General features: G+C 36.8%; 1 protein-coding gene and 1 long non-coding RNA gene across 9 annotated transcripts in view; one reads left to right on the top strand and one right to left on the bottom strand.

The window, feature by feature from the left end:
- FGF12 (fibroblast growth factor 12) overlaps positions 1–21,109 on the top strand; it is a 584,819-nt gene that overhangs the window by 399,068 nt on the left and 164,642 nt on the right. The window lies entirely within an intron of this gene.
- The window catches only part of LOC118148013 (uncharacterized), a 47,795-nt gene continuing 30,324 nt past the window's right edge, over positions 3,639–21,109 (bottom strand). The window contains exon 6 of the long non-coding RNA XR_013527216.1: positions 3,639–17,952. This is a non-coding gene — a long non-coding RNA (uncharacterized LOC118148013). The remainder of the gene's footprint in view (positions 17,953–21,109) is intronic.

Here is a 21,109-nt window from a genome sequence, read left to right as displayed (position 1 = left end):
TTTGTAAAACCTATTGGGGTATCTAGATTTTCAGTTCTTTCCACTTAAGTGAAACTTGCCTCACACCTAGGATCACAATACTTTCTCTTGGTGAGTCAAAAATCAGCCGTTAACTTTGGCTTTCCTGAGATGTTTCTGGTATGCATTAAGACTAGAATTTCTTTGAAAAGCAATTTTCTGTGTGGTGGGCAACACTGTGGTTGGTCAACCAGTAAGGGTCATAACTGCAGTTTATGGAGAGAGAGTAGAGGGCTGAAGCAAACTAAGAGGACCTAGATAGGCTAACTTAGACCCGAAAGATTCACAAGCAGTATCATTTAGCTAGTGTCATTCACTTGGCTTCTATTTATTTTTAAGGTATGAATCAATTCACTCGTTACTTTTGATTTCTTTTTCTTTACCAGGAAGCAGGAGGAGGGAGAGGTAAAGATGGAGTGACTGTTAGGCAGCATAGAGCTATAGTTTTAAGAGCTGCTCTGAAATTTTGTGGTTTCTTAGGTGAGTTTAATCCATATATATCTGATGAGATTTTTGATGTATATTGATATGTTTTTACCACAGTAGTTTGTATTTTTTAAATGTACTTTTGTTTCCCTTTTCTTTTTTTAAAAAAAAATTCTGTTGCTTTATTTATATATATATATTTTTCTATTTTATTAACTCCTTCTGCAACTTTGTAAACTTAGGCCATATTTTTATTCCTTTAGTGGTTAGACTTAATTTTTAATTATACATGAATAACAACATACTTTGCTAAATATTTTTAGTGTTTCTGTCTTTTTTTGCAACAGCTAATGGATGTTAGGATGTTTTCTTGCTAGTAAATACTGTAACCTTTCTGGCCGCCAATTTGATTAGTTGCACTTTAAAGTCATATGCACGATTATTTTATTGCTAATCATTAAATTAACAAATATTTTGAATAATTTCTTTGCATAGAATTTTTGTCTGTGTGTGCATATATCAAATTTAATCTCTGAGTTCACTTTTCTTCTCAACTAAACCTTTAATTGTTTTGCCTGTGAGGGTATGTGGATGGTGAACTCACTTTTGAAACCCATAAAAATGTGTTCCTTTTACTTTCATTCTTGAATTGCCATTCAGGCAGTTATAAAATTCTGAGTAGACCAATATTTTTCTCAGCATTTGGAGTATAACATTACATTGGTTTCTGGTATCTCCTGTTGCCTATGAGAAGTTTGTTATCAGTTTAATATTTTTTCCCTTGTAGATAATCTGTATGGAAACTTATCTTTATATTTCATGTTCTGCAAACTCACTATAGTGTCTAGTTGTGAATCTGTTGTGTTAGGAATTTAGAATGTGCTTTTAATTCAAAGAATCATATTTCTCTCCAGTCATCTGGTGGTTTATAAAACAGAATAATATCTCTTCAATTCAGGAAAATTTAACTCTTACCCTCTATATATTTTATTTCTCTATCATGTTTTCTAGTCTCTTATGCTGACAATACTTACATAACTTAGAAACTTTCAAATTCATCTAGTCTAGAATTTATGCCATCTATTTTGTGATTTCAATCACTGTGGCTATCATTTTTGGATGTCTAATAGTGTCTTTTTAATATTTACCCATTGTTAATTTATTTCTCCCGGTCTTCAGTATCTGGCTTCCTCCCACACCTTTTACAGAAAGTCATGAATTCATTTATTTCTCTTAACATACTTGGTCAGGCTTTTGCATAAACTTCATTTCTTTTGTAACAGATTCATGTTTTAATCATTAATTTTGTCAGCTGAACATTTTTAGAATTAGATTTAGATTAGATTTTAGGATTTAGAGTTCTTGAGGTGTTTAGCATTTTGGACTACAGGCACTTTTCTCTCTTTCCCACTCCCCTCTCTGCTTCTTCCTCTGAGATATGACTTTCTAGTGATGTTTTGGTTACCTCTATCCAGCCTCCAGCAACCTTAGTTTAGAATAAGTTTTTAAAAGAGTTATTTCAAGTCTCCTGATTCTTCCCTTGGGGTGGGCTGTCCACACGCATGGTGGCTTACCAGCACTTAGTGGGGGGCGCATGCAGTGTGTTTGCCGAAATAGTGCACGTGCTCACTGGAGGCATTCCCTTGCCAGTCTTATTCCTAGAGGAAGGTTTGCCATTTTGCCTCTTAATGCTCATGCTCCAGCCCACTCACCCAACTCCTGAGACCTTATTGGGAAGCTGCTGATCACCAGTTTCAGGTTCTTCTATCTATTGAGAGACTGCCTTTCCCTGGCACTGGCTGGGGCCGGTTATTATTTTAGAGAGACACTTAACAACTGCCTGGCCATCACTTGATGGTCACCTGACATTCCTGGCATGTATATGGGCAGGGGCAGGGGGTGTGGGGGGAGCCCTCGCCTGCTCTGCCATGTCTGACTAGCCTACCTACTGTAATATTACTGCATGTTGCTTAAAGATAGTAGTAACATTTTTAATTTCAGCCTTCTTAGAGTTAGAGCAGGAAAACTCTATCCCAGATCCTGATGTTAGCAGGTAGTCCAACTTTGGTCTCTCATTTTGCATGGATGCCACTTATTTCCCTAGACCAACTGGAGTAGAACTCTGGGCCATACCGCCTCCTTCAGGACTGGAAGCCTTGCAGTCCTGTAGCTGAAACCTGCACAGTGCTTTGTGTTTCTATTCCGCAGGGATGCCCGGCTTGCTTTGATACTTGCTTTGTTAGATTTAGGCCTCAATATTTTTACATTTTGTTCATCATTGTTATTTGGGCAGAATAGGTGCATCATAGTTTGAACTCACAGTGCCTTTCTTCCCTCTTTTTTTTTAAATTTTGATAAGAAATGTAACATAAAATTTACCATCTGAATTTTAAATCTACATTGTAGTAGTGTTAGCCATATGCACATTATTGTGCAACAAATCTCTAGAACTTTTATATTCTGTAAAACTAAAATTCTTTATGTCCATTGAACAGCAGCTCTCTTTCCTTTCTTCCCCCAGCCCCTAGCAACCACCATTTTTGACTTCAGTTACAAAGAGTTTGACTATTTTAGATATCTCACACAGGTGGAAGAATGCAGTATTTGTGCTTTTTGTAGCTGGCTTATTTCACTTAGCATAATGTGTTCCACATTCATCTGTATTGTAGAATATGACAGGATGTCATTCTTTTTAACGTTCAAAGATGTTCTATTGTATGTTATTTGCATTCTCCATTCTGTTTATCTATTCATCTATTGATGGACATTTAGGTTGCTTTGGCTTCTTGGGTATGAGATTGCTGCTGCAATGAACATGAGTGTACCGTTGTCTTCTCAAGATAGGATTGTATGGTAATTTGGTTTTTATTTTATTTTATTTTTTTAGAGAACACCATACTGTTTTCCATATCAGCAGTGTCATTTTACATTCCCACCAATAGTACACAGAAGTTCCGGTTTCTTCACATCCTTGCTACCACTTGATGCGTTTGTTTCTTTTGATAGTGGCCATCCTAACGGGTGTGAGATGATATCTCATTTTGTTTTTGATTTGCATTTCTCTAATAACTAGTAGTAATGGGCATCTTTTAATTACCTGCTAGTCATTTATACATCCTCTTTGGAGACATGTCTATTCATTCCTTTTCCTACTTTTTAATTGAGTTGTTCTGTGTTGTTGTTACTGACTTGTAGGAGTTCTTTCTAGATTATGGCTATTAAGCTCTTAACAGATATATGATTTGCAAATATTTTCTCCCTTTCTCTAGGCTTCCTTCTCACTGTTAGTTGTTTCTGTTGATATCCAGAATTTTAAAAGTTAGATAGAGTCCCATTTGTCTATTTTTTCTTTTGCTGCCTGTTCTTTTGGTGTCATGTCCAAGATATAGTTGCCAATTTCTACTATATTCTAGGAGTTCTATAGTTTCAGGTCTTATGTATAAATTTGTAATCCATTTTGAATTAATTTTACATGTGGTAGAAGGTAAGGGTCCAATTTCATTCTTTTGCATGTGAATATACATTTTTTTCCAACACCACTTATTGAGAGACTAACCTTTCTCCATTGTGTAATATTGTTGAAGATGATTTGACACATAGTAGAGAGTTTATTTCTGGGGTCTCTATTGTGTTTCATTGGTGTTTATGTCTCTTTGTACCAGTATCATACAGTTCGATTATCATAGTTTTTTGCTATGTTTTAAAGTCAGAAAGTGTGAGACATACAGCTTTATTTGTTAATTTTTTCTTAAGATTGTTTTGGCTATTTGGGTTCCTTGACATTTTATATAAATTTTAGAATGGAGTTTTCTATTACTACAAAAAATGACATTGAGATTCTGATAGGAATTGTATTGAATATGTGGATTGTTTTCAGTAGTATGGACATTTGAAGAATATTAGGTTTTTAATTTATAAGCATGGGGCTTCTTTTGATAATGTTGAGTAATTTTCAGTATATAAGCTTTTCAACTCCTTGATTAAACTTAAACTCACAGTGCCTTTTAGAAAGGAAGACCAAAATAATTTTAATGGCATTAAGTAACACTTTTTAAAAAATAGAGTAAATAAAAAGTTCTGTAAGGCATCTCTTTCTCAAACAAAAGAAACCTAAGTATGCTGGAAACATGTTTCTGAAATACCTTTTTCAATAGTTCAGGAAATACCATTCTGTGTTACAATCTGTTGAAACAGATTTTTCTGCAAAATTTACCTTATACACAGACAGTGCCTTTAAAAAATGCTGTTTATCCAGTTTTGATTTAAAATGTAATATCCTTTGATTTTTTTTTTGAGTTTTAAGTTTTTAAAAAACTTGTAAGAACACCTAAATTTTCTCAAATGATCACAGTGCTTAAAGGCACTTCAGTTGGAGTAGGGAAGGAGAAGTATATTTTCATTTTGTACAAAAAAAGACAAAACACAAGTTAGTCCTCTACCATCTTCCATAAATTTACTCACATCTTTTTATATTTGAGTAGTTTGAACTGAACCTTGTAAAAATAAAACAAATGTAGTAAACACCATTTGGTATGACATTATAAAGCTAGATTTTCAAATTGTGGTTATAAGATTAGTGATACAATATTTTAGGTAACTATTGATAGAATGACATGTGTAATAATATAGGTAAAGAATAAAAATAATATTTACTTAAATGGTGTCATTGATATTGTTATATCTGCCTTTTTCTCTTCTGTACCTCTGTAATTCCTAATTTTCCTTAAAGCTCAGCTCATATCTTACCTGTAACGTCACGTGTCTCCATAGTCCATCCTCAGTGGGAATTAGATGCTACTTCTGCTGTAATATAAGAGCGCTTGACTTTTATTTTGCTGGTGGGCAGGAATTACATCATATTTATCTTTGCTATCTGGGCCATGTGGGCTACATATTTTCCCCAACCACAGTATTAAATACATTCCCTGGTAAAGGAAGATTCTCAATAGAGACTTGTTGAATTTTAAAGAATTGCCTTTTTCAAGTATAGATGGAACAAATTTCATGCAATTGTTGCACAATTAACTATGATTACATTGATCAAAGTTTAATTGGTAGTCTTACAGACCACTGCACAAATGCCGGTTTGTGCTCAAAGTAATCTCAGTAAACCTAAAATTTATACAATACATATAGATTGAAACTCTACCACATATCAGGCACCAGACTGCATACTGAGCATATAAAGGTGGATGAAACAGATACAGTTCTTATCCTGTTTTAGTTTGCTCTATAATTTGTTAGCAGTTGTAAGTGCGAAGTTAGAGGACATAGTCCTCAGGACCGCCCTCACTTCTGGCAGCAACTGTCAGCATGGGGGTTCACAGAATCATCTCAGGATTGGTAACTTTCCAGAAGGACTGACAGAACTCACTAAAACCCATGGTTATACTCATGGTTGCACTTTATTATTGGGAGAGGGTACAGATTAAAATCAGCCATGGGAAGAAATACCCAAGGCAGGATGCAGTAGAAGTACCAAATAGTGAGCTGCTGCTGTCCTCTTCCTATAGAGGCAGGGCATGTCACTCTTCAGGTACCGACGTGTGATAATACCCATGGAGTCTCACCAACCAGGAAGTTCATCTAAGCTTCTGTGTCAAGAGATTTTGCTGGTGTCTGTTATGTAGGCAGGATTCATTCATTGCCCATGTGCTTGATCCCAGCCTCTGAGTCTACAGATACTGTGTGACCCAAAGCCCTTACCCATAGTGTTATTCTCTATTTAGCCACAGGCTCCCAGGCAAACACAAATAACCTTCCAGAAACCAAGGGCAATGGCTGTACCTCTTTTGGGGCAAGTTCTTTCTCTGTCCAATGTCCAAGTGAAGTGAATGCCATACTGCATAAATATGCACCTATGAATCTGCCTCCAGTCCCACCCCCTCACTATTCTGCCTACCATCTATTTCCTTACCCCAGCTTAGAGGAAGAAAATGATGAAATAAAATAAATGTATGGGTATAATAACTGGCATATCAACACTTGGGAAACAAAAATATAACTTATTGCTTTGTATAACTTGGGAGGCTTGACATTTGCATCTAAGAAAAAGGTACTAAAAAATAATGCAGTTTGAACCTCGACAACAAGGTGAGGCTCTCTCTCTACAAAAAAAATAAAAAATTAGCTGGATATGGTAGCATGCACTTGTGTTACAGGTGGATCACGAGGCCAAGAGATCGAGACCATCCTGGTCAACATGGTGAAACCCCGCCTCTACCAAAAATACAAAAAATTAGCTGGGCATGGTGGCATGTGCCTGTAATCCCAGCTACTCAGAAGGCTGGGGCAGGAGAATTGCCTGAATCCAGGAGGCGGAGGTTGCGGTGAGCCGCGATCGCGCCATTGCACTCCAGCCTGGGTAACAAGAGCAAAACTCCGTCTCAAAACAAAACAAAACAAAACAAAAAAATACCCCAATTTGTATAATTTCAGACACATCTAGAAATTATAACTAGACAAACATTGGACCTTTGTAAATGAATACTTTGATGTGCTTAGCACACATACCACTGGCATTTCACTGGTTAATATTGGTTAAAATGTTTTTAAAAGGTTTTATTTTTTCTAACTACAGCCACGATTTACATACTTTTTATAAACTTAGACTATTTATTACCCAAAGCTGAATTAGGTAGATGAGAATTTTTTAAACTGAAGGATAGACTAAAGTCAAATTATATAAACACAGTTTTTTATTTGAACAGGACCTTAAACTGTACCAATTATATTTGAAGCTAAATCAGTGATAAAGATGCTTATTTTGGTCTATATCCTAATAATAATTAATATTATAAGTTCTAATCAGAGTAGCTGTAACAATGAAAGCCATAGTAACAATATTAATGGCTGGGCTAGTGCAAATAATACACTGTATTTTTAGTTTTTGTTGTTTCTAAAAGGCTTTTAGATTTGTATTTAATTTTCACAGCAACTCTGTGAGGAGTGATAGAAATGAACTATTCAATATTGGTGAAGAGCTGAGGCTGAGCAAGGTCCTTGACTTAAATAAGCCCATTCTGGGGAGTAATGGAACTGGAGCTGAAATTTAGGTCTCAACTTCAAAAACATGAGCTTTTCATAATCCCATACTGCTCATGGCTTTATGTGTAATGAAACCTTTCCACTGGAATGTTTCTCATATTTTCCCCTGTGCTTTCATATAAACTGTCTCATTTGAGCCTTGCAAGAACTCTGATATCACTGATGACAAAAGGTATTCCTGGGAAACAGAGAAGTTAAGTGACTAAAACAAGGTCATTCAGCTTAGTGAGGCAGGTTAAGAAAAAAGCAACTTCTAGTTCAATATTCATTTCTTTAATCAATATTGCTTCTCTTATTTGCGGTTGCAATTAAGGATGTGCCACTCTGTAGCGTTTCAACATAATATAAAAAGCATAATTCTTTGAAAACCAGGGCAGCCTATCACCTTGTTTGTGATGGCTTTATTACAGTGATGACACCAACAACAAAAATAAGAGACTGTTTGATTGACGCATGTCCTTTGCACAATTTAGAATTCCTCTCTTAAATGTGTTTCCTCAGTGAGAGCAGACAGTGTCAAGATTGTGAGATGACGATACTGATTTTATATGACAAAGCTGAGTCAGGAGTTGCTGAGAGACTTGAGTTGAGGGTGGTGATCTCTGAGGATGAAAAATGAAAGGGCCACTGTCCGTAACTATAAAGAGAAGACTATCTTATGTCCACAAGGTGGATGATAGGAGAAAGTGATTGTTAATTTCCTCCTCTAATTTCTTTTACTTCCCCACCATCAGGGATATCTGAATTTCTCGCATCATTTAGGACCCAGTAAAAAATTTTCCAATTTCTTCAGCCCCAAATAACTTCCAAATTTTGGACTTTGATGGGACATTTATCTGTGTATTTCCTTTCTTCCCTTTGTTAGAAATTGTTCTTAGTGCTTTTTATATCCTATCAGATGCAAACTCCGTGAGGTTAGGGATAATATAATATAGATTAGTATCTCTCATAGCACTGAAAACTGTAATTCCATTGTTCAAACATCTGCTGAAGTCTTGTTGAACCGGTTGATAGAGTTATCATACAGTTTTGATTTTGATAGTAATTCATTGGCCCTCTGGTCTTAATGGGCTTTATAATAATTTTTCTGAGTATGACCCTACACACTTTCCAGTTCAGTGACTAGTTCACTTATGAGTAGTCCGTTCCTATTCTGCTGAAACATGTCAAGTTTACTAGAGGACTGTTACTGTTCATGCTTCTCCTATATTGAGGCTGATATGGTGCTGTAGTTTTAAGAGCTGATACTGCCATGTTTTTCTTTCCATACTAAATACTGTTTATAAAAGGTGAGGGAGAGGTAAAGATTAGCCATGATATCTTCCTGGGAAACCATCTGGTTTTTACAGTTAATCTCTCAGTGAAAGACTTCTGTTCCATTCTAAAAAGATAAGCAAACTTTTTAAAACAAGCATCTCTGAAATAGAGGTACAATGCAGTTACCCATTCTGGAATTTGAGCTTCTTTACCAACTTACTTTCTCATGGAAAGTTCTGAAATCTAAGGCATATTCATAGCTCTTTCTTGGGACAGCAAGTGTGTGGCATCTCTGAAAAGTGAAAGATGAGAGAGAGAGAGAGAGAGAGAGAGAGAGAGAGAGAAACAAGAACCTTAACTATTAATACCAAATGAATAATAGAATTTGAAGTTAATGATGCCTAAATAGAGAAAAGTCAAAGGCCTATTCAACAAGTAGATTGTTAAATATTCAGTTTAGATCATTTACATAATTTTTTCTTCTCACATACTTGTGATTTGCTAGACCTTTGTTACATTCCTTTTCTTTTTTTTTTTTTTAATTTTGGGCATTGCACCTAGAAAAGAATTACCTATTTTCACCATTTCTTTTTTCACCCCATATATATTTATTTATTGAATAAACTGGACTTTGTTTTCAGCTAAAAAAAAAAAAAAGAAAGAAAGAAAATATGGATTTCCATCAACCCAAGAATCTGGCAATTATTGCTTGCAAACATGTGACATGGATTGTTTCTTGTTGGGATTAGGTTATCTTTTTTCAGAATCAACAGATTATTAGTTATACTTTCAGTAAGGATTAACAGTAAGCATCCATTTTTAACTTACAATGTATTCATAATTAATAGTGTGGGTTTTATTCTAAGAGTTTATAACTTATGGAAAATGTTAATACTTAGCTCCAGGGTTAGCCTTAATTGGAAAATTAGCATATATGTTTCTAGTAATATTTTTCAGTAGAAAATAAAAGCAAGACTCAGCTTTTGAGAGCAGCACTAATGAGGACCTTTGGTTAAGTTATTTGAATACGGTGCCAAATTTTATTATTTTCTTTTCCATCTTGCCATTAGCCACATTAGGCCAACAAGTAGTGATAGTTCCAAAAATTTCTAGATTGTATTTCTTTAGTCATCAGTGAATCAGGGAATACTAAATAGTAATTTAAAACGTAAGCTTTAGAAATAAAACTGTGTTTGAATCATATCCCTGTAACTTACTTGCTCTGCAAAAAAACTGGAATGTATTTAACTTTTTAGATTGTTTTCTTATGTGTAAAATGGGGATAATAATGACAATATGAGCTTTAAAGAATTATGTAAGGATTAAATGGAAAGATACATTTAAATCCCTCCTGCAGTGTATATTATATGGTCAACACTCAGTGTTAACCATAAGCAGTAACTGTAGTAGCAGTAGATAAACTGCTTTTGCACCCTCAAGCAGCTCCTTAGCATTAATCCATAAAGTTTTTGTAGGATTAATCTCACTGCTAGTTTTAATGCTGGTTTCTGCTTTGCCTAATCTAATATCTTTAGGCGCTCTGGTCTTGGGGAATGACTGGAAGAGTATTTCTAATCTAATTAGGGCAAATTAGCTTCAGGCTTAAGACTTAATCTGTTGAAGGAGAGTTGCCTTTTATTATTATTATTCTAATTTTTGTGGGTACATGGTAGGTATCTATATTTATGGGGTACATGAGATTTTTTTTATTTATTAATTTTTTTGAGATGGAGTATCGCTCTGTCACCCAGGCTGGAGTCAAGTGGCATGATCTCAGCCCACTGCAACCTCTGCCTCCCCAGGTTCAAGCAGTTCTCCAGCCTCAGCCTCCCAAGTAGCTGGGACTACAGGTGCACAATGCCATGCATGGCTAATTTTTTGTACTTTAGTAGAGACAGTATTTCACTGTGTTGCTCAGGCTGGTCTCAAACTCCTGAGCTCAGGCAATCCGCCTGCCTTCACTTCCCAAAGTGCTAGGATTACAGGCGTGAGCCACCATGCCCGGCCACATGAGATATTTTAACACAGGCATATAATGATGAATTGCATCAGAGCAATTGGAGTATCCATTACATCAAACACTTATCCTTTCTTTATGTTACAAACAATTCAATTATACTCTTTTAGTTAATTTAAAATGTAAATTAGCCTATTGTTCACTGTACTGTGCTATCAAATATTTGATCTTAAAGATTCTATCTAACTACATTTTTGTACCCATCAACCATCCCTACTCCCCACGTTCCCCTTTCCTGGCCTCTGGTAAGCATCATTCTACTTTCTATCTCTATGTGTGCAATTGTTTTGATTTTTAACTCCCACAAATAAGAACATATGAAGCTTATCTTTCGGTGCCTTCTTTGTTTCACTTAACATAATGTCTTCCAGTTCTATCAATGTTGCAAATGACAGGATCTCATTCTTTTTTATGGCTGAATAATATTCCATTGGGTAGATATATCATATTTTCTTTATCTATTCAACTATTGATGGATAGGTTGTTTCCAAATCATCACTATTGTGAATCGTGATGTGGTAAACACAGGAGTGCAAATATCTTTTTGATATATTTATTTCCTTTCTTTTGGATATACCTAGCAGTGAGATTGCTGGATCATATTGCAATTCTGTTTTTAGTTTTTTGAAGAATCTCCATACAGTTTCCCATAGTTGCACTAATTCACAGTCCTGAAGTTTTTTCTTTCTTCACATCCTTGCCAGCCTTTGAGGTTGACTGCCATTTAGATAAAAGCCATTTTCACTAGGGTGAGGTGATAACCTCATCATAGCTTTGATTTGCATTTCTCTGATGATCAGTGATGATGAGCACCTTTTTATATACCTGTCTGCCATTTGTAAGTCTTCTTTTGAGAAATGCCTATTCAGATCATTTGCCAGATTTCAGTAGTTTCATAGTTTGAGGTGTTAGATTGAAGTCTTTCATCTATTTTGATTTGATTTTTATACATGACAAGAGATACAGACTTAGTTTTATTCTTCGGCATGTGGATATCCAGTTTTCCAAGTGCCATTTATCAAAGAGACTCCTTTCCCCAATGTATGTTTTTGGAAACGCTGTCAAAAATGAGTTCATTGTAGAGGTATGAATTTATTTCTGGGCTCTGTATTCTGTTGACACATTGGTCAGTGTATCTGTTTTTATGCCACTACCATGTTGTTTTGGTGTCTATGGCTCTACAGTATAAAATCGAAGTCAGGTAATGAGATTCTCTCAGTTTTTAAAATTTTTGCTAAGGATAGCTTTGGCTATTCTGGGGTGTGTGTGTGTGTGTGTGTGTGTGAGCGTGCACATGCATGCGTGGTTTCATATACATTTTAAGATTTTTTTTTCTATTTCTATAAAGAGTGTCATTAGTATTATGATAAAGATTGCATTGTTTCTCTAGATTCCTTTGGGTAGTATGGGCGTTTTAACAACATTGATTCTTCCAATCCATGAGGGAATCTTTTTGCATTTTTTTGTGTTGTCTTTATTGAATCAATATTTTAATATTTTTATTGTAGAACCCTTTCACTTCTTTGGTTAATGCAGTTACTAGGTATTACATTTTATTTCTTGCTATTGTAAATGGATTTTAAAAATTTCTTTTTCAGATTGTTCACTGTTGACATATAGAATGCTGCTGACTTTTTTATGTTGATTTTGTATCATGAAACTTCACTGAATTTGTTTATCAGTTCCAAGTTTTTTTTTTTAATTATTCTTCAGGCTTTTCCAAATATACAATCATATCATCTACAAACAAAGATAATTTAACTTTTTCCATTCTAATTTGGATGCTCTTTATTTTTTTCTTTTTTCTGGTTGGTCTAGCTAGGACTTCTGGGATTATATTGAATAACAGCAGTGAAAGTGGGCATCCTTGTCTTGTTCCCTAATCTTAGAGGACAGATATTTTGCTTTTCCCTGTTCAGTATGATAACCAGCTGTGGGCTTTTATTTTCCTAAGGTATGATCCTTCTATGTCCATCATTTTTACGGTTTTTATCATGGAAGGATGCTGAATGTTATCATATGATTTTTCAGCCTAAGTTGCAATGACTGTATGATTTTTCTTCTTCATTTTGCTGATAGGATCTATCACATTGGTTGATTTATGAATGTTGAACCATTCTTGCATATCTGGGATAAATTCCACTTGTTTATGATAAATGGTTCTTTAATGTGTTGTGGAATTTGGTTGGCTAGTATTTTGTTGTGTATTTTTGCATCAGTATTCAACAATAGCCTATAGGATTTTTTTTTTTAATGTCTTTATCTGATTTTGGTGTCAGGGTAGTAATGGCCTCATAGAATGGATTGGTATTCATTCTTCATTAAGTGTTTAATAAAATTATTCAGCAGTGAATCCACTAAATCCTGGACTTTTCTTTTTTGGGAGACTTTTTGTTACAACTTCTATCTCATTACTTGTTGGTCTGTTCAGGTTTTGGACTCCTTCGGGGTCCAATCATGGTATGTTGTATGTGTCTGAGAATTTGTCTTTGTCTTCTAGGTTTTCCAGTGTAATTGGTGTGTAGTTGCTTATAGTAGCTACTAGTGATCCTTCGAATTTCTCTGGTATCAGTTGTAATGTTTCTTTTTTCATCTCTGATTTTATTTGGGTCTTCTTTTTTTTGTTCTTCATTAGTCTGGCTAAAGGTGTGTTGATTTTGCTTATCTCTTCAAAAAAAAAACCCATCATTTTATTTCATTGGTTTTTGTTTTGAATCTATTTAAGCACTCTGTCTTTTGATTGGAGAGTCATTTCATTTGCATTCTGTGTTGTTATTGATATGGAAGGAATTCTGTTCCGACCATTTCGTTGTTTAATGGTTGTTTTGTTGTCTTCTCTTCCTATTTTCCTTCCTTCCTATCTTTCTTTTAGTGGAGATGATTTTCTTTGGATTGTATGTTTTAATTTCTTGCTATTTATTTATTTATTTATTTATTTATTTTTTGTGACGGAGTTTCGCTCTTGTTACCCAGGCTGGAGTGCAATGGCGCGATCTCGGCTCACCGCAACCTCTGCCTCCTGGGATCAGGCAATTCTCCTGCCTCAGCCTCCCGAGTAGCTGGGATTACAGGCACGCGCCACCATGCCCAGCTAATTTTTTGTATTTTTAGTAGAGACGGGGTTTCACCATGTTGACCAGGATGGTCTCAATCTCTTCACCTCATGATCCACCCGCCTCGGCCTCCCAAAGTGCTGGGATTGCAGGCGTGAGCCACTGCGCCCGGCCGCTATTTATTTTTTGTGTATCTTTTGTATTATTTTTGTGTTGAGATTGCAATGAGAGTTGCAAATAATATAATTCATCATTTCAAACTGATGACAACACAGGTTGCATAAACTAAGAAGCAAACAGAAAACTAATAAAACTACACTCTAGATTCATCCCCTTGCCTTTAAACTTTTTCTGTTCTTCGTATACTATCTTTGTCTTGAAAAGTTGTTGTAGTTACTTTATTTATTTGTTTGTTTATTAAGAGACAGAGTTTCACTCTGTCACCCAGACTAGAGTGCAGTGGTGCCATCTTCACTCACTACAACCTTTGCCTCCCAGATTCAAGGGATTCTTGTGCCTCAGTCTCAGAGTAGCTGAGATTACAGGCCCCCGCCACCACACCCAGCTAATTTTTTTTTGTTTTTAGTAGAGGTGGGGTTTCACCATGTTGGCTAGGCTGGTCTCCAATTCCTGACCTAAAGTGATCTGCCTTCCTTGGCCTCCCAAAGTGCTGGGATTATAGGCATGAGCCACCTCACCCGGCCCCAAAGTTATTATTTTGTTTTGACTAAATTTATTTTAAAAATGAAAGATAAATTTTTTCTGGGATACATGTGCAGAACGTACAGGTTTGTTACATAGGTATACACATGCCATGGTGGTTTGCTGTACCCATCAACCTGTCATCTGCATTAGATATATCTCTTAATGTTATCGCTTCCGTAGTTCCCCAACTCCTGACAGACCCTGGTATGTGATGTTCCCTTCCCTCTGTCCATGTGTTCTCATTGTTCAACTCCCACTTATGAGTGAGAACATGCTGTGTTTGGTTTTCTGTTCCTGTGTTAGTTTGCTGAGAATGATGGTTTCCAGCTTCATCCATGTCCCAAGGACATGAACTCATCCTTTTTCATGGCTGCTTATTATTCCATAGTGTAATGTGTTTTTGATAGGTTCATGTTTTAGTCTTCCTTTCTAGGATATGGGTAGTTTATAAACCACAATTACAGTATTATAATGTTCTGTATTTTTCTTTGTATTTACTATTATCAGTGAGTATTGTGCCTTCAGATGGTTTCTTATCACTCATTAACATTGTTTTCTTTCAGATTGAATAACTCCCTGTAGCATTTCTTGTAGGACAGGTCTTATGTTGATGTAAATATAATCCCTCAGCTTTTGTTTGTCTGAGAATGGCTTTTTTTTTTTCCTGTATGTAGGATATTTTCCCTGAATATTCTATTCTAGGATACAAGTTTTGTTTTGTTTTCCCTTCAAGGATTTAAATATGTCATGTCATTCCCTCCTGGCCTGTAAGGTTTCTGCTGAGAAGTCTGCTGCCAGATGTATTGGAGCTCCATTGTTTATTTGTTTTTGTTTCCTTTTGTTGCCTTTACGATCCTTTCTTTATCTTAACCTTTAATTTTAATTATTAAATGCCTTGAGATAGTCTTTTTTGGGTTAAATCTGCTTGATGCTTTATAACCTTCTTATGCTTGAATATTGGCATCTTTGTCTAGGTTTGTGAAGTTCTCTGTTATTATCCTTTTGAACAAACTTTCTACTCTGATCTCTCTCTTTACTTCCCCTTTAACACCAACAACTCTTAGATTTCTACTTTTTAGATTATTTTCTAGATCTTGTAGGGGTGCTTCATTTTTTAAATTGTTTCTATTGTCTCCTCTGACCATGTATTTTCAAATAGCCTGTCTTCAAGCTCTCCAAGTCTTTATTCTGCTTGATTAATTCTACTGTTAAGAGATTTTAATGCATTCTTCAGTATGTCAGTTACATTTTTCAGCTCTAGAACTTATGCTTGATTCTTTTAAATTATTTCAGTCTCTTCATTTATCTGATAGGATTCTCAATTATTTGTCTGTGTTATCTTGAATTTTGTTGAGCTTCCTCAAAACAACTACTTTGAATTCTCTTTCTGTCTCTCTGGGATTGGTCCCTGGGGGTCTTATTTAGTTCATTTGTTGAGGCCAGGTTTTCCTGGATGGTCTTGATGCTTGTGGATGTTCATCAGTGTTAAGTATTGACAAGTTAAATATTTGTTGCAGTCTTTGCAATCTGAGCTTGTTTTACCTGTCCTTCTTGGGAAGACTTTGCAAGCATTCAAAAGGACTTAGGTGTTATAGTCTAAGTTTTTGGCTATTGCAGCCATACCTGCATTAGGGGGCACCCCAAGCCTAGTAATACTGTGCGTCTTGTAGACTCATAGAGCTTACTGTCTTGGTGTTTTGGGATAAGAGTGGGAGAATTTCACTCAATGCCCAAGGGCTCTTCAATCAGCTCGTGGTGAATGTTGCCAGGGCTGGGTCTCTGTTGTTAGGACAGTGGGCTCATTTCTGGCCCAAGACCTGGAGCTGGGGACCTTGGGAACCTGCTTGATGCTCTACCCCACGGTGGTCAAGGTGATGCCTAAGCTACAAGAGAAGTCCCCCTTACTCTTTCCTCTCCTTTCCTCAAGCAGAAGGAGTCTCTTGCTGTAGCCACTACATGTAGGAATGTGCTGGGACACCCTTGAAGCCAGCATAGCTCTAAGTCTCACCTGAGGCCCGTGACTTCCACTGCTAATTATTCAGAGTCCAAGGGCTCCTTAGTCAGCCAGGGATGGATCCTGCCAGAACTGGGTCCTTCCCTTCAAGGCATTGGGTTCCTTTCTGACCCAGGTGTGCCTACAAATTTCATCCGGGAGCTAGCATCTGGAATGTAGGCCTCACAACTCTCTGGTCTGTTCTATAGTGGTTGAGCTGGTATCCTAGTTATAAGGGAGTTTTCTTTATTCTCCCCTCTTCTTTCCTTAAGCAGAAGGAAGAAGTCTCTCCTATAACTGGTAGCTACATTGCCTGGGGTTGGGGGAAGGGTCATGCAAGCATCCCCTAAGCCACCTGGGCTGGTGTCTCAGTAGGTCACATGCACCATAAGTTAACTGGCTCAGAGCCCAGCACCAGGAATTGTCCAGGAATTGCAGGTTTTGTTATCTAGGCTGCCTTTCAAGTTCATTTAGGACCTCAGTGGCAAAGGCTTGCCAGAATTCAAGTTCTGACCATTGGGAAAGACAATTTGCCTCAGGCTAGGGCTGGTCTAGGTGTCCCCTATCAGGGCACCAGGGAGTTCTTCACTTTGCTATTTTCCATTTTAACAGGAGAGTACTGAGTTCTAATGCAGAGTCCTACAACCGCTGTGCTCTCCTTCCCCGAAACACACAGATTCTCTTTCCGAGACATGCAGCCACTAATGGGGATGGAAAAGTGGTGGTTTAGGGGATTCATGACTGTCTTTCCTACCCTCTTCAGTGCTTCTTTTAGTGATATGGAGTTAAAACTAGATGCTGTGATAATTCATCTGATTTTTGGTTAGTATGAAGGGTTTTTCTTTGTGTGTGTAGGTAGTTGTTCAATTTTGTGTTTTAGCAGGGAGGACAACGGCTGGAGTGTTCTATTTGCCATCTTGCTCCACCTCAATAATCTATTATTATTTTTTAAACTGGTTTTGGAACGGAAAAGATAAAAGGACTACAGCCATCTTAATACCACAGGGGGAGATCCTTTCTGAGAATGATTCCAGCATTCAGAGGACAGGAGGTCTGGTTCAAAACATGGGGAGCAAGAAGTTCTCATTCTCATCCTTTGAAGTTGTATGTGGAGACACACTTGAAGCCAGCCTTACCTCCAAAACTCTCAGTTACCTGAGCCGATAATTGTCCTTTTTACGTAAGTCAGTTTGGGTTACATTTTTATGATCTGTTGAACTGATAAAGCAGTGAACCAGTTTTCGAGAGAGTAGTAAGATGTTCTGAAAAAGCTGAAGCTCCATTTAGTCCATGTCCTTGTTGTTCCTTCCGGAGGGTCACACAATGGCCTTCTGGAGAGTTAATGGCCTTGCTGTAGCTTTCTGGTCTACCATGATTTCCAAGAGATTTCCTGTTTTTGTTACTTCTACCTTCTCTTGCCTGTTCGATATCCTGGGCTGCAAAATGTAAAAAAAAAAAATCAGTAGTTTTTATATTTGAATGTTTATTGGGTTTTTAACAAGGAAATCCTAAAAAAGTATTGGTCACTTATTTTTTTTTCCCTAGGATGAGCTGGTTTTCCAACTTCTGGGGACTTTCCTTCTTTGAACTATTTCCTTATGCAACTCACTTGGAAGGAACTATATGACATAAAATAAAGCTATAGTCCAGACTTTCACAGAACTCAGGGAGAGGGAAAGAAAAGGAATTTATATATCCTAAATACAAGGAAGGGGGGGGTCTGTGGATTTTTCAGTAGAAATTTTAGTGGAATAGAGGTGTAGCAAAGGAGAGAAGCAGCAACACGGCATTCTTATGAACAAGTCTGTAGAGAAGTTGGCTCTTTGAACAAATAGCACTGAAAAAAAAAAAACATAAAACAACAACAAAATAATTTTTTTGACATGGAGTCTTGCTCTGTTGCCAGCGGGAGTGCAGTGGCGCTGTCTCAGCTCACTGCAACCTTCGCCTTCTGGGTTCAAGCGATTCTTCCGCCTCAGCCTCCCGAGTAGCTGGGACGACAGGCGTGTGCCACCACGCCCAGCTAATTTTTGTATTTTTAGTAGAGACAGGGTTTCACCACATTGGCCAGGATGGTCTCAATCTCTTGACCTCGTGATCTGCCCGCCTCGGCCTCCCAAAGTGCTGGGATTACAGGCGTGAGCCACCACACCCAGCCAACAAAACAAATTTTTAAAACCTGTGATAGGGGTCAAATAAGAACAATGCTAGACAAGAGATAGATGACAGAGTGAGGCACGTTCCCCAAGCTCACAGTCTGTTGTATTTACTGTGTACCTACTGGTTATTTCTCACCAGACAAAAAATTTAGTAGTTATGTTAGGGGAATATATAGAATTCAAGTGACATACCTTTCAGCTAGCTACAGCTGAAAAGAAAGAACTTTATTTTGAGGCCACTGTGAACACCATTCACCTATGGGGTAACTCTATGTCCTGATTCATCCAGAAGAGTTCTAGTTTATGCCTGGTATCTTGGTGTAATTATTGATTGCACCTATTTAACCTTCTAAAGAATCCTGGATTCAGATTTTGGCAATAATTATGCAGTCACTTTGCACATGCCTTCCACGTAATTCTACATATAACTCAGTGGGTAATTGGAGGTGTCAATATATGCACAAAACCTTACTAAGAGGAAAGTTTCCTCTTCTGATTTTATTTCCTCAGACTGATTCTTAATAACAATTTTTTTATGTTTGCTTTGCTGTATCAATGAGGAATTGAGTCTCGCTGTGAAGAAAGTGATGCTCATAACATTTATTTAAAGGGATCAGAGGTTTAGGTTTCCTCATACGCCCAGAAGTCTAATGATAGACATTTACTGGTATTGGTTCATTGATTGACCCAACAGGCCCATTATGTCCAACATCTTTATATTTGCTTGGCCTTTTTCTCCTGGGGTGGATGGCTCTTAAACTCCCAGATAACATGTGAGCTTTCTAGGCAGTAGAAAAGGGCGCAAAGGAATAGATAGTACTTTATCAGGAAAGCTAACACCTTGCCAGAAGTTCCAGTAATGTTCATTTATGAATCCTTGGATAGAACTGTATTGCACGGTGAACCCTAGGTTAAAAAAAAAAGGAAAGATAATGCCTCTTTTAGTTTTTTAGTTTTTATTTTTTGCTTTTTAAAATGTTTATTTTTCATTTTAAGCAACATACTTTACCATGTGTATCAAACCAGAGTTGTCTTAGTTTGTTTGGGCTGCTTTGACAAATTATCACAGACTGGTTGGCTTAAGTAATGGACATTCATTTTTCACAGTTCTGGAGGCTGGCAAGCCCAAGATTAGGGGGGCCGCATGGCCGGTTTCTTATAAGGGCTCTCTTCCTGTTTGCAGTTGGCCATCTTCTTGCTGTGTACTCACATGGTGTCGGGCAGAGAAAGAGGAGACACACTCTTCTCTGTCTCTTCTTACAAGGACACCGATCCTATTTATGAAGGCTTTACTCTTATGACCTGATTACTTCTCTAAGTCCCCACTTCCAGATAGCATTGAAATTAGGTTTCAACATATGAATTTGGGGATAATAAAGACTTATAGTCCATAGCATCTGGCAGCAGCCACACCTCTCTAGACCAAAAACTTAACTGTATATAGTAAAAGACTCTAGGACAAGAAAGAGAGAGAGAAAAAGGGAGTAGACTGAGGCATAAATATGCATACAAAATCTCTTCGTTAGGTTGCATATTATGTTTCAAATCACTGTAACTATTATTTGACAAGTTTATGAACTTCTGGGAAACTAAATATTGAACTGTAGAGACTACAGGAAAGAAAGATTACCTGTAATTTTATTCAGGTCTAAATAAATTAGAACGCATCTGGGATTTAGAAGCAGAAGCTTACTGCCTGATGAGTGTTCATTGCAGATTGCTGGATATTACCTCTAAAATTTCTATAGTGAGGGCAAGGATGAATAAGCATTACTACCTTTATTCTTCTATTTCAATAGTTGGGAAAAGGTTCTCCCTGCAGGGAAATGTTAAAGGTTGTGTGGGAACTGAGAGCCACCATGGAGAAGGACATAGCAATGACTGTGCAGTCATATTTGCCTGTGGTTTCAATATAGCTGTTCCTCAAAATCCAGGGATCGGCAGGTTGTCTATGATCCCATTTATTCTATCACTTACTACCTATTTATTTAAAATTGTTAATGTGTGACAAATCGTCTTAGGCATTGGAAGTAAAATGAAAAACATTCCATCTCCCATATTGGGAAAGCACAATAACATGTAAACAAATAAATATGTACATTTACTATTTAGGATTAGTGCTGTGAAAAAATGAAATGTATTTCCGTAATAGAGAATAATAGAGGAAACCAATTTAGACAGGATTTCTCTGGAAATTTCTTTAATGAGATGCTACTTAAGCTAAAGCATAAAGGATGAAAAGGAGAGAAAATTATCCATCAAAGCAGGGGAAAAGTGCCAGTTCTAGAATTCATTCATTTTAATTTGTTCACCTGTTCAATTTTGAATATTTCTCCTTATCATGTACCAAGTTATATAACAGATACTTTAATCATGGTATAAGACAAAGGCAAACACTATACTTTCATACTATAATAAAATATTTAAACTGCTA

This window comes from Callithrix jacchus, chromosome 15 (genome assembly GCF_049354715.1).
Source record: "Callithrix jacchus isolate 240 chromosome 15, calJac240_pri, whole genome shotgun sequence".
NCBI classification, from domain to species: Eukaryota; Metazoa; Chordata; class Mammalia; order Primates; family Cebidae; genus Callithrix; species Callithrix jacchus.
Note: the sequence above shows the minus strand (reverse complement) of the source record. Positions and strands in the feature narration are given on the sequence as shown.